Below are 14073 nucleotides of genomic sequence, written 5' to 3'. Positions count from 1 at the left end.
CTCTTTTTTTATATAGGAAAGGTTCCATCTCTGATGTGTTATTGATGTTTCATCATTTCCCCCCACTTTCCAGGATTCTAGGGCAGTAATGTATGGGAAGCAACTTGTTATCTGCCAGCTCTTTCCAAGTAATTATGTTTTGGGATCTTTGAGCCTCGTGATTAGTTGAGGGATAACCAGTTCCACGATAAACGCATGTAACATTTAGCCAAGAAAACCCAGTTATCCAAATCAGTAGCAAAACAGAAATCAGAGAAAGTATCCCATAGGAGAATAAATACCAGATACTGCAGAGTGAGATATTACTAGATCTCACCCAAGGGAAAACTTCCCGAAGTCTCTAGTGTAGCAATCTGGGGATAAGGACATAATGGAGACTGCTGTGTCCTTTTATGTCTTCCCAGAGATTTTTCCTTCAGCAACCTGAAGAAGAATTGGCCTCTTCCATCTTCCCTCTTGAATTGAGAACCTGGAAGCATTGATTACAGATTCCACAGAGTGAAGCTTGAAGAGTCCTGCTTCTTACACAGGGCAGGGTATTTATCTCCACCAATGAGGAGAGAGTCTCATACTAATGGGTTTGGGGATTGAGGTTCCGCTGTGAAACATTCTTTTGTAAATTTCCCAGAACTCAAGGATTTGTCCCCTTTACAGGTAGCAATTAATTCATAAACAATCTCATGGCAAACAAACAGCAAAGGTGCTATTGTTTGTTCGTGGTTTGAATTTAGAATTTTATTCAACTTTCCTAAGAATTTCCAAAATCTAAAGCCTGTGATAAACAGAGTAACAGGTGAAGTTCATCTAGGGTTCTTTATTATTTCATATACTGAGCTGTCTTGCATCTATAAGGTGAGTCAACAAACTACTAAAATATGAATTTTATTAATAATGTATGAATTATCTACCAAGCAATGTCATCTCATTCTTATCCGCAAAAAGGGTGGTAGTAAAAATCCTAAATGGTAAATATCTTTCTATACATTATGAGAAGGGTCATAGCAGCCATAAACATTATGAAATTAATTAGAGCAGTTACAGTGTAGTTAGTTCTGCCACACACACCTCAGGGAGATTAATCTGACTGCAGTATGTGTAACAGCTTCGGGGCTGGGTAGAGGAAAGAGATTGGAGGCAGGTGGAACAGTTAGGAGGTTATTAAAACAATCCTGTGAGATACGGCAAGGGCCCAAACTAGGATGACAGAAGGGATACAGGAGAGATCTGAGAGATGTTTTAGAAGGAGAGTTGGTTGGACTTGGCAACAGATTAGATGGGCAGTGAAGACAGAAACAGGGAGAGGGAGGAACTAATGATCCTAAAGTTTCAAACTTAAATGACAGATTCAGTTCAAATTAGAGGTCTAGAGTGAAAGGGAAAACTTGAAATCTGAGTTACAATCTGAGAATCATCCATCTATTGGTTGGTTGTTGTCCTTTGTCTTCCAAGAGGACCAAAATGACATCACCATGATAAAGTGAAGTTTCAGTGTGTCTACTGTGGCTAATCAGACCAATCTGAGCTCGGAATGCTCTACCACAGGTTGGGCACAGATAGTCCAGGTGAATATTTGGGGTGGATACTCCAAATTTGCGCATCCTATGTTTACTTTGTGCTGTCTTAATTCTGCTTTGCTCACAGAGCACAGCACCCGTTCTGATGTGGGCACATCATGCTGAGAGGTCTTGTGCCAGTGTCTCCCATGTTGCACAGTCACATCCAAAGTTCTTGAGAGAGACCTTGAGAATGTCCTTGTATAGCTTCTTCTGACCACCATGTGACCGCCTGCCCCATGTGAGTTCTCCACAAAATAGTCTTTTTGGCAAGGGTACATTTTGCATTTGAACAACATGGCCAACCCATCGGAGTTGCACTCTCTGAAGCATTGTTTGAATGCTTGGCACTTCAGCCTGAGCAAGGACTTCAATGTCTGGTACCTTATCCTGCCAGGTGATCCTCAGAATCTTCCTAAGACAGTTCAAATGGAAGCAATTCAGTTTCCTGGTATGGCACTGGTAGACTGTTCATGTTTCACAACATACAACAATGAGGTCAGCACAAAGGCTCTGGAGACCTTCAGCTTGGTAGTCAGTCTAATACCTCTTCTCTCCCAAACTTTTCTTTGGAACTTCCCAAACACTGAGCTACCTCTGGCAATGTGGGCATCAACCTCATTGTCAATGTGTACATCCCTGGAAAGTACACTGCCAAGGTAAGTGAACTTATCCACAGCATTCAAAACTTCTCCATTTGTTGTAACTGATGGTTCTACATATGACTGGTGTGGTGGTGACAGATGGAGCACCTGTATTTTTTTGGTGTTAATTATTAGGCCAAAATTAGCACAGGCAGCAGAGAATTGATGCATACTTTGTTACATCTCAGCTTCAGAGGCTGCATTAAGTGCACAATCATCTGCAAACAGAAAATCATGCACCAACACTCCCCCCACTTTGGTCTTGGCTTGTAGCCTTTTCAAATTGAAGAATTTACCATCAGTTCAGTAGCTGATCTTGATGCCATGTTCATCCTCTTTGAAAGCATTTGACAACAGGGCTGAAAACATCATTCTAAAAAGCATGGGAGCAAGCACACAGCCCTGTGTCACTCCATTGGTGCCTGGGAAGGCATGAGAGCATTGTCCATATCCAGAACTCAGGCAAACATGCCCCCATGAAATTGGCATAGAATGCTGATTTACTTCTCCAGGCAATGAAATTTTGACATAATTTTCCATAAGCCCTCACAAGTAACAGTGTCAAAGGCCTTGGTCGGATCTACAAACATGTACGGACCTCTCTTCTGCTCCTGGCATTTCTCCTGGAGTTGGCAGGCAGTAAACACCATTATCAACTGTCCCTCAGCCCTTTCTGAAGCAATACTGGCTCTCAGGTAGATGACCATCTTCCAGGTGAAGGATCAGCCTATTAATGAGGACTCTAGCAAGGATTTTGCCAGCAATGACTAAGAGACAAACCCCACTGTGATTGTTGCAGGACAATCTATTTCCTTTATCTTGATAGAGGTGGACAATGGAGGCATCCTTGAACTCCTGGGGGATAACCTCCTCTTGCCTGGAAAATTTCAGTCAGCTTTTGTGTGAGCAATGGACCCCTACCTTGTAAATCTCAGCTGGAATAGAATCAGCACCAGGTGCTTTGCCACATGAAAGGAGCCTAATGACCCTCAAAACCTCTTCTTCATTTGGAAGTTCATCTAAGGAGGGATTGACTTCAACCTGAGGTAAACAGTCAATGGCCTCAGCATTGATTGATGATGGTCTGTTGAGAACACTATGGAAGTGTTCAGTCCATCTCTCTAGGATCATGTCCTTATCACTGATTAATGTGGCTCCATCAGCACTGAGTAGCTGTGATGTACCATAGGTTTTTGGTCCATAAATAGCCCCTGAACACACCCTACACCCCCATCCATCTTTAGGTGATGGTTGGAGGTATGGGAAGGAATGAGAGCGAAAGAGGGTTGTGGCTGACCTGATTTCAATTCAGCAAATATTTATTTAACAAGAGTTTATTATAAACCTTATAGGGGAATCATGGGATAGAAGAGGCAGCATAGCATAATAAATTAACGGAGTAAGGATTGACGAGTTCAAACATTCTGGTGCACCAACTGAAAGGAACTAAGACTATTGGAAAGAAAAGTCGAGGCAGCTGAGGACAGAAGCTCTTAGTGCTTTGGTTTCATCATCTATATAATGAAAGGGTGTGAATAAATGGCTGCTAGTCCTAAATCTGGGGGCTGCTAGGTTGCACTATAGTGCATATAGTGCCAGGCCTGGAGTCAGGAAGACAACTCCCTGAGTTCAAATCTTGTCTCAGACACTTACTATCTGGGTGAACCTGGGCAAGTAAGTCACTTCACCCTGTGTGCCTCAGTTTCCTCATCTGTAAAATGGGCTAGGAAAAGGCAAATAACTCCAGTATTTTTGCCAAGAAAATGGGCTCACAAAGAGTCAGACACAACTGAAACAACTCAGCAACAACAAAAGTTTTAAATCTAAGTTATTCTGGTTCTTTGATCCTTCAACAAGTGGCCCTTGGAAATTTGTGGCCTCTCTCAACTCAACCACCCTTGACTTTCTTACCTGAATCTGCCCTTGCTGGCAAGGTTGCTTCTTGGACCTGTGTCCTACATCAGATATTGGCTCTTCTATCAAAAAGCTATACCTCAATTTTTCCACCCTCTTTCTGAACCTAAGCTCCTCAAACTCCCTACATGTTATCTCCTTCTCCCAGACTAGTCTTTCCTTGGCTCTTCAAGTTTGTACCTAGTATAAGATTTCTCCTTCCATTGAGCTGAAATCTGCCTATCCCTGCATTATTTTGGATTTTGCCCTCTGAGAGAAAGCAGAGCAAATCTAATTTAATCAGTCTTCCTTATAGCAGCCCTTCAAATTTTTTAAAAATAATTTTTGACTAATGTTTCCTTTAAATTATTTTCATAACTCCCCTCCCCAGCTAACCACTTATTGGCAGAACTGAGCTGACAGATTTCAGAGCCAATGGCTACTGGATACCTTTCTTTATTCTAGCTAGCAATTTTAACTCCATTCCCTTAGGGTAGCAGTTCTCAAAGTGTGGTCTAGACATACTCTAGACATTTTGAGGGGGTTTATAAGGTCAAACTATTTTGATAACAATACTAAGATTTGCCTTTTTCAATCATTTATTAACTAGTATGGTTTCAAATTTCACATTGCAGCTAACCTTTAAGAAACCACCAATTGTCAACTTTTTACGTAGCATTAAGGAAGAATATCCACAATTACATTAAAAGGCTCTTCGAATACTCTTTCCTTTTTCTACTACATATTTATGTGAGGGTAGGTTTTCTTTATATACTTCAAACAAAATAACATATTGCAATAGATAGAAAGTAGAAACATATATAAAAATACAGTTTCTTCTGTTCAAGAGATTCACAAAAATGTAGGTCATTTTTAAATTAAATTTTAATTTATTTGGAAAATTTGGTTTTTCATAAAATCTGTTATGCTAATATGTAATGGATTCATTATTATTTTTGATTAAATCAATAAATATTTGAACATTTATTCATTTTAACTTCTAACATGGTATATATCAATAGATATATCTATTTAATATTTATATAAAATATATATTGATAAACATGTCGATAATTTTATATATACATATATGTATACGTATATATATATATATACATGTACACACACAAATTTCTTTGGAATGTTCAATAATTTTTAAGAGTGTACAGTGGTCCTGAGACCAAAAATTTAGGCATATAATATGTGCTTATTGACTGATGAGACATGTCACCTTCTTGGCCCCTGCCTCCAGTAGTAGATGCCACAGTATCTTCACACTAACTATACATAAAAATGCATTAGCATCTAGAAATATCAATATACTTTAAGGTGGACAGAGACAAACAGAAGTGTATCTGGAAAAAGAGCCAGGATTGACGAGAGGGTGAAAACCACTGTGTCACATGAGGATCAGTTGAAGGAATTGGAGATGATTAGCCTTAGAGAAGAGAAGGGGAAGTGGGACAGTACATGACCCAGAGATGAGCTGGAGCCACTTCAAACTGGCTATCAAATTTTCAGTATGAACATTTAACACCTCTGAAACCAGGGCTTGATTTACTGTTGTGTTGATTCTTTTAGATTTAATAACGTGACAGACAAAATCTAAATAATACTGATTAAACCTGAAATATTCTTAATTTTGGAGGGGGTGGAGGAAGGAGACTCTATTGTTAAACACTTGGTGATATACCCTTGGATATGATTGCCATTTTAAAGTAGTTGAAGAATAAAGCTACACGCTAAAAGTCTAGGAATGTTTGATCATTCCAGATTGCAACCCTTTTTATTCTCCATGACACAACATGAGCCCTTTATCTTTGATTCTAACACTTTTCTTTCTCCTATATCGTCTCCTGTTCATTTCTACTTGTCACCGACGGAAACACCATTCAGCTTACTCATGACCAAAAATGACGTTCAATGTCCAGTGGAGTCTGGATGGGCCTGTTGTGGCCCATTTAAGTTCCATAAGGTTAGCTATAAATGTCCTATGGTTGCTTCATCAGCTTTCAATTTAAGCAAAGTTTATTTCCAAGCCCTGAATTATGAAGCCCTGGCACACACCAGCAGTACTTTGACCAAACCACAATTCTAGGTTTAAACATAAAATAATTTTTTTTTAGGTTTTAAAAATATTGGGTGGGGCTCAGTAATGGGTGAGTATAACCCAGCTGCAGGTCATCCCCTCCAGAGCAGCATGGAATGCCACTCTGCCCAGGCTCAGGGGCTGGTTCTAGTTTCAGCTACTTCATATTTCAAGTTTTATGTAGAACACTAATTTCCATTTCAAAGAAGTAATGGTTAAGAGGAAAAGCAGGTCCCTTGAATTTTGCATCTCAAAAGGTACACTGAGAGACTTGTCAAACTTGACTTAACCTTCTTATGGTTAGGAGCTTTGAGCTAGTTTGTTGTTTTTTTTTAATCCATTAGAGAACCATTTCTGGGTCATGTGATTGGCCACATGCCAGGACTGTGGGTTTTTTCCACATACTATTTCATCCTAAATAATCTTAAAAAAAGCTATACGCTACAAATCTAGAGTATTTACGGCTGAATCCTCAGGATTCAAGCGAACCTCCCTACAGAAGGGGAAAGTATTGCCATTAAAAGATGTCACTATGGGCAGAAGTGTATATGGAAAGAGACAGACTTTATTATAATGAGCTGTGTCTGGGAGGAATGGGAACAAGAAGAGAGACTACTTTTTCTGAGAAAGGGTTATGAAATAGAATGGAAGCATTTGGTAAGTATTTACTTTTGGTTTTATTTTGTTATTGTTATTAATTATATAAATGTATAAAATTGTTATTAATTTATATTACTTATTTATTTGTAAGTATGTATCAAGAACTTTGCCGGGAATATGAACAGAAAAACAAGACAGTCCCTGCTGTTAAGGAACTTAGATTCTTGTGAGGAGAGACAATACCTATAGGAAGGGTTAGCATCACAGCCAACAGAAAGGCCTGGTGGTCCTTTGGGTACATTAGCAGGTCAGATGGAAGCCCACCTCAGGTCCTCAGGGATGTAGAATCAGAGACAGAATCCGCTCACAGGTCCCTTCTGATGTAAGAATCCATGTTATCTGTATTCATTGGTTCATGGACAGGCCACTCTATAGAAATAGCTATATTTTCTAATGCAAGCACTCTGTGTGTTAACTTCAGACACACCTTTGACAATGAACTAATGAATACAGGTAGTTCAGTATCCTCAAAATCTTACACTAGGAAAGGAACCTTGGAGGTTCCTGTCCAGCTCCTCCCTGAAGTATGAATTCTGTTTACAATGCTCAAAAAAGAAAAAAAAAAGAAAAAGAAAAAGGTCATCTAATCCTTACTTGAAAAGCTCCATTCACAGGGAACTCATTACCTTTTCAAGCAACTCATTCTCTCTACTAGTTAAGTTCTTTTTACCTAGCTAAAAGTTGCCTCCTTCAATAATTTCCAATCCATCAGTCCTATGGGACCAAAAAAGTTAGATTCTTTCTTACTTTTTTTCCATTCATGATACCTCTCAAATACGCCCTTCAAAAACCTTGAGTTTTCCTTCTCCAAGCTAACCATTTCCAGTTTATTCAACATATTCTCCACCAATGGCTACTCTTTGGCTCTACTCTTATTTCATCCTGGGGTGTAGGGTGTGTTGAGGGAGGACCAGTACCTTTGGTGTTCACCTGTTCCACTCAACTCTTATCTGTGGCTCCAAGAAGCTGCAACTTACACAGCAGCCACACCTCAGTAAACTGTTTCGGCAGACAGGCCAAACCAGATTGAGGGTAACCAAGGAGTCTCAAACCCATTGGTGAGTTAGGCGTGTGTCTTACCCTAAGTATGTGAAGATTTCCTGGTGGAAAGGCAGATGAGAACAGTTTGTTCCAACGGCCATGAAGGCAACTGAAGCAGGCGATGTGGAGCACTCAGAGCTTGGTTAGACACCAAAGACGACAAGGTCATCCACTGCATCCTGAGCCCCTGGCAGCTGTCCTGCCACTGGACTGTGATGACTCTGGAGGAGAGAGTGAGGCTGATGACTTTGTGCAACTCTGCCTCATTTAAATCCAATTTACACACGAATCAAAAGACATCACCTATACCATTGTACCATTATATTATTGAAGCATATTATTATATGCCTCAAAGTCCTGTTGCAATAGGCAAGTGATGAAGCAGCAGGCGTGGATACACTGGGAGCTACAGTCACAACCCTGCACACGGGAGGCCCAGGGCATAAGGTCATTTCTCACTGGAAGCAGCAGTGAGACTTGGCAGCCCCCTGGGTGTATGAGCAGGCTTTTAAGGATTGCATTACTCACCTCCTGGTGTGAGGAAGGGGGCTAGAAAAGGTGCCTTAAACATTGTCTGTTTACCCAACCCTGGCCTGATTACGATGGCAGGTAGGGAATCCCACTATGCACTAGAAACACAAAAAAAATGTACAAAATGCACAAAAACATCTGCAAAAATGATTCTATTCACCATGGGCACGTCGAACGTGTGCACACTTATAGACAACACAAAATCCAGTAGAAGAAGAACTGCTCTTATTGCAAAAGAACTCAACAGGTATCTCATCCAAATAGCAGCATTGAGTGAAACAAGGTTAGCAAATGAAGGTCAGTTTACTGAAGTTGGAGCTGGATACTCATTTTTCTGGAGTGGGCGCAGTGAAGGGGAGCATCGTGAAACTGATATGAGTTTTGCAATCAAAACTAATCTAGTCAGCAAGCTGGTATGCCTGCCAAAAGGACTGAATGACAGGCTTATGACAATGTGATTGCCACTCGCAGGAAAATGTCATGCCACCATAATCAGTGCTTATGCTCCCACCATGACGAATCCTGATGAGGTCAAAGAAAAATTGTATGAAGATCTAGAGACCCTTATCATCAATGTGCCAAAAGAGGACAAGCTGATACTTCTGGGTGACTAATGCTAGAGTAGGCTCAGACTATCAGACTTGGCAGGGAGTCCTAGGGAGGAATGGAGTGGGAAACAGCAACAGCAATGATCATTTCCTGCTGAAGACCTGCACACTGCGTGACCTTCTTATCACCAACACTATTTTCCATTTACCTAAACACAATAAAACTTCATGGATGCACTCTCACAGCAAACATCAGCATCTAATAGACTATGTGATTGTAAGGAGAAGATACAGACAAGATGTGAGAGTGACAAAGGCAATGTGTGATGTAGAGTGCTGGACTGATTAGACTTATCCTTTGCAAGCTAAATATTCACATTCATCAAAAGTGCCACCCCCAAGGCAAAATGACTACCAGAAGAATTAATGTCAACAAATTAGAGTTCTTCTCTGAGAATGAACAGTTTGTTGCTAACTTGGAGGGAAAGTTGAGTCAACACATAGTTGGCAACAGTGGAGCAGAAAAAGAGTGGGCAACTCTCAGAGATTTGGTGTACAACACTCCATTTGCTCATCTGGGTCAGAACACTAGCAAATACCAAGACTGGTTTGATGAAAATGATGAAATTCAGAAGCTGCTAAATGAAAAACAAGAATTCCACAGGATATACCAGCAGGATAGTTCATCCACCTTTAAGAAGGCAGCATTTAATTCCATCAAAAGCAAAATACAAGCAAAGCTTAGAGAGATGCAGGATTCCTGGATCAGTAAGAAGACAGATGAAATTCAGTTTTATGCTGGTAGTAACAATCTAAAGCACTTTTATGATTCCCTGAAAGCTATTTATGGACCAAAAATCTATGGTGCATCACAACTACTCAGTACTGATGGAGCCACATTGATTAATGATAAGGACATGATCCTAGAGAGATGGGCTGAACACTTCCATACTGTTTTCAAGAGACCATCATCAATCAATGCTGAGGCCACTGACTGTTTACCTCAGGTTGAAGTCAGTCCCTTCTTAGCTGAACTTCAACTGAGGAAGAGGTTTTGAGGGTCATTAGGCTCCTTTCATCTGGCAAAGCATCTGGTTCTGATTCCATTCCAGCTGAGATTTACAAGGAAGGGGGACCACTGCTCATACAAAAGCTGACTGACATTTTCCAGATTATATGGCAAGAGGAAGTTATTCGCCAGGAGTTCAAGGATGCCTCCACTGGCCATCTCTATAAAGGTAAAGGGATTAGATTGTCCTGTAACTATCACAGGGGGTAGTCTCTCTTGGTAATTGCTGGCAAAATTCTTGCTACAGTCCTCCTTAAAAGGCTGATCCTTCACCTGGAAGATGGTCATATACCTGAGAGCCAGAAAGGGCTGAGGGACAGTTGATATGGTGTTTGGTCCCTGACAACTCTAGGAGGAATGCCAGGAGCAGAGCAGAGGTCTGTACACATTTGTAGATCTGACCAAGGCCTTTGACACTGTTACTTGTGAGGGCTTATGGAAAATTATGTCAAAATTTGGTTGCCTGGAGAACATCAGTATTGTGTGTCAATTTCATGATGACATGTTTGCCTGGGATAATAGTGGACAATGTTCTCAAGTCTTCCCAGTCACCAATGGAGTGAAACGGCTGTGTGCTTGCTCCCATGCTTTTCAGCATGATGTTGACTGACTATCAAATTGAAGATCTACAGAGCCATTGTGCTGACCTCATTGTTGTACGCCTGTGAAACATGGACAGTTTACCAGTGCCATGCCAGGAAACTGAAACGCTTCCATTTGAACTGTCATAGGAAGATTCTGAGGATCACCTGGCGGGATGAGGTACCACACACTGAAGTCCTTGCTCAGGCTGTAGTGCCAAGCATTCAAACTATGCTTCAGAGAGTGCAACTCCAATGGGTTGGCCATGTTGTTCGAATGCAAAATGTACCCTTGCTAAAAAGACTATTTTATGGAGAACTCACATGGTGCAGGTGATCACATGGTGGTCAGAAAAAGTGATATAAGGACACTCTCAAGAACTCTGGATATGACTGTGCAACATGGGAGACACTGGCACACGACTGCTCAGCATGGTGTGCCCACATCAGAAACAATGCTGTGTTCTATGAGCAAGCAGAATTGAGACAACACAAAGTAAACATAGAATGTGCAGATTTGGAATATCCATCCCAAATATTCACATCGACTATCTGTGCCTAACCTGTGGTAGAGCATTCTGAGCTCACATTGGTCTGATCAGCCACAGTAGACACACTGAAACTTCACTTTATCATGGTGATGTCATTTTGGTCCTCTTCAAAAACGAAGGACAACAACCAACTATAATATTTCATATTATGTACTTGCCTTCATGTAATATCCATTTCAATTACACCATCTACCTATTTCTACCTGGTTTTGGTACATAACATTCCATCTTCTACCTCTATGCCTTTGCTCAGATGATCAGGTGCAACCTTCTACATAGGTTTTTCCTGAATCTTCCTGTTAGTACTTTTTCCCCCTTGAAGCTATTTTGTATTTATTTAATGTACCTGCTGTATCCCCTAATAGAATCCTTAAGAGCAGAAATTGTTTTATCTTTGTATTCCCCAATGTACCTAGGTGGTGCATAATAAATTCTGATTGAATTGAAACACATCAACATGGCCTTAAATCCTCTTGTTGTTTTCATCTCTTTTTTCCAGGAGGTATAATTTGTCAATGTCATTCCTGAATGGAACACAATTCTAAAGATATGTTCTAATCAGGGAAGAATAGAGTGGGAGTATTAATTCATTCATTCTAGATAATGTATTTCTATTAATGAAATGTAAGATGACATTTGCTTTTGGTTACTGCGTCACATAGTTGACCCATATTGAGCTCATAGTTCACTAAAACTCATCTATATTTTTTCTGTGTTAATTGCTATCTAGCTATGTCCTGTACTTCTGTAGCTGGCTTTCTGAGCCCAAGTCCAGGACTATTTCATATTTATCCAAAGAAAATTTCATCACATTAGATTTGCTCTATGATTCTAGCCTGTTGAGAACTTTTAGCATCCCAATTGTTTTATCCAACTTATTAGCTTTGTGATATTTGCAAATTTTATAAGTATGTTCATTATGTCTTCATCTAAGTTATTTTTAAAAATGTTCATCAGAAGTCAGAGCAAAATTGACACACATACCAACAGAAACAGAATCATAAAACCACAGAATTTGAGAATTGGGATCTTGGCAGAAATCTAGACCAATTCATACTTTAAAGAAATCCTCACTATAACATAACTGTCCCAAGACCTCTAAGGAAGGGAAACCCAATACATTTCTCAAAGCAACTCATTTTTGTAAATAGCTGTTATAAAGTTTATTTCCTCCTCCTCCCCTGCCCCAACAAATACAGCTTAAATTTACTTCTTTGCAACTTCTACCCATCGCTCATGATTTTACTTTCTGGAGATGAATAAAACAAGTCCAGTTCTTTCTCTACATGACAACCCTATAAATATTTGAAGTTTCCGTGTCTTCCCATGAGTTTTCTTTTCTCCAGGATAAACCACAGTTTCTTCAACTGATCCTCACATGAGAAGAACTTAAAGCCCAGATGTAAATGCTTTAAAAAAATTTAACAACTGGCTTTTCTGATTAGGAGCTGGCTTTAGTATACCCCTGCCTTTACCACTCTGGTTTTCTTCTTCTGGATGCTCTCCAATGATAGTGCTCACAACTAAGCACAATACTTCAGAGGTGGTCTGATGAGGGCAGAGTACTGAGACACAATCATCTAATTCCTGGCAGTGACTCCTTTCTTAATTCAGTTTAATATCACATTCACTTGTTTGATTGCCACAGCATATTGCTAACTCATATTAAGCTTTTAGCTTGCTAAAACCCTAGAGCTAGGGGTTTAGCAACTTTTCTGTTAGTTGACACGTGGATATCTAATTCTTTAATTCTGTGACTGGGGTCAACTTCCTTTAATTTGACCGTAAGTTCTCTGAGGAGAAAGTTCATATCCTGTTCTTTCTTCTTTTTTAAGTTTGTGTTGGAAGCAGGGTAGATTGGTCTCAGTAAGTGATGCACCTGTAGCTATATCTTTGATATTAAAATCTCATGTTTTTTAATGATCATTTTAAACAGTGATAGCTTTTATAACCTTAGTAGAGGCCATTCAGACAAAGCTTGTAAGGATAAGTCAAAGGGATTAAGTAGATGGGGGGGGCAAATAAAGCAAGTGACCCAAATGGGAGACACATCCCTGATGGCAGAACCTAGCACTTCTCAAGCAAGGGCAGAGCTAACGGATGATTGGCAACTGGCACTTCCAAGATCTTGAAGAGGAAAAGACAGGGTCATCAATAGTGCCCTCACATCACTAAAACATCATTTTCCTTTCTTTGGCTCATCTTCTTTCCATATTCTAAATGTGAGCATTGCCTAGAGTTGTGATCTTCCTTTTCTTTTCTCTGTGCTTGCCTTTGGTGGATCACATACATTCCTACACCTTCAACTTTCATCACTGCAATAATCCCAAATCTGTCTAGACTCACATTTTCTACTGCCTATTAGACAGATTCACCTGGATTGCCAAGACTTCCTCTTGAGACTTGTTTCTAATCCTGATTTTTCCAGTTCTTAGTGGCACTGCCAACCATTCCCAGGACAAAAGCATGTCATCTTTGACACTTTCTCTTTCTTTACCACTATGCTCCACTTCACTCCCAACCTTAATGTCTTATCAATTGTCTGTCTCTAGCATAACCCTCATTCTTTTGACTCTTAATGCCACTACCTTTGTTCAGGCTCAATATCTAGTAAAGAGTTCTGGATGTAAATTCTGGCTTTGCTATTTATAACTCTGTACAAGTCACTTCATCTCTGAGCTCATTCATGTCCACAATTGTAGCTATGTGAGTTAACTGTAAAAATGGGTATATTTCCTATCACTTCTCAGGGATTTGGTGAGAATCAACTGAAAAAATGCCTTAAAAATTTATTAAGTATCAATTATTGTTCCTTAAGTTGCAATAGCATACTAACTGGCTATCCTACCTCCAGCCTTTTCCTGTTCCCACCTGTTCCTCAATTTTCCTAAAGTACTGCTTAGATCAGCTCCA

This window comes from Notamacropus eugenii, chromosome 4 (genome assembly GCF_028372415.1).
Source record: "Notamacropus eugenii isolate mMacEug1 chromosome 4, mMacEug1.pri_v2, whole genome shotgun sequence".
Classification (NCBI taxonomy): Eukaryota; Metazoa; Chordata; class Mammalia; order Diprotodontia; family Macropodidae; genus Notamacropus; species Notamacropus eugenii.
The sequence above is the reverse complement of the archived record's forward strand: the minus strand, read 5'-3'. Positions refer to the sequence as shown.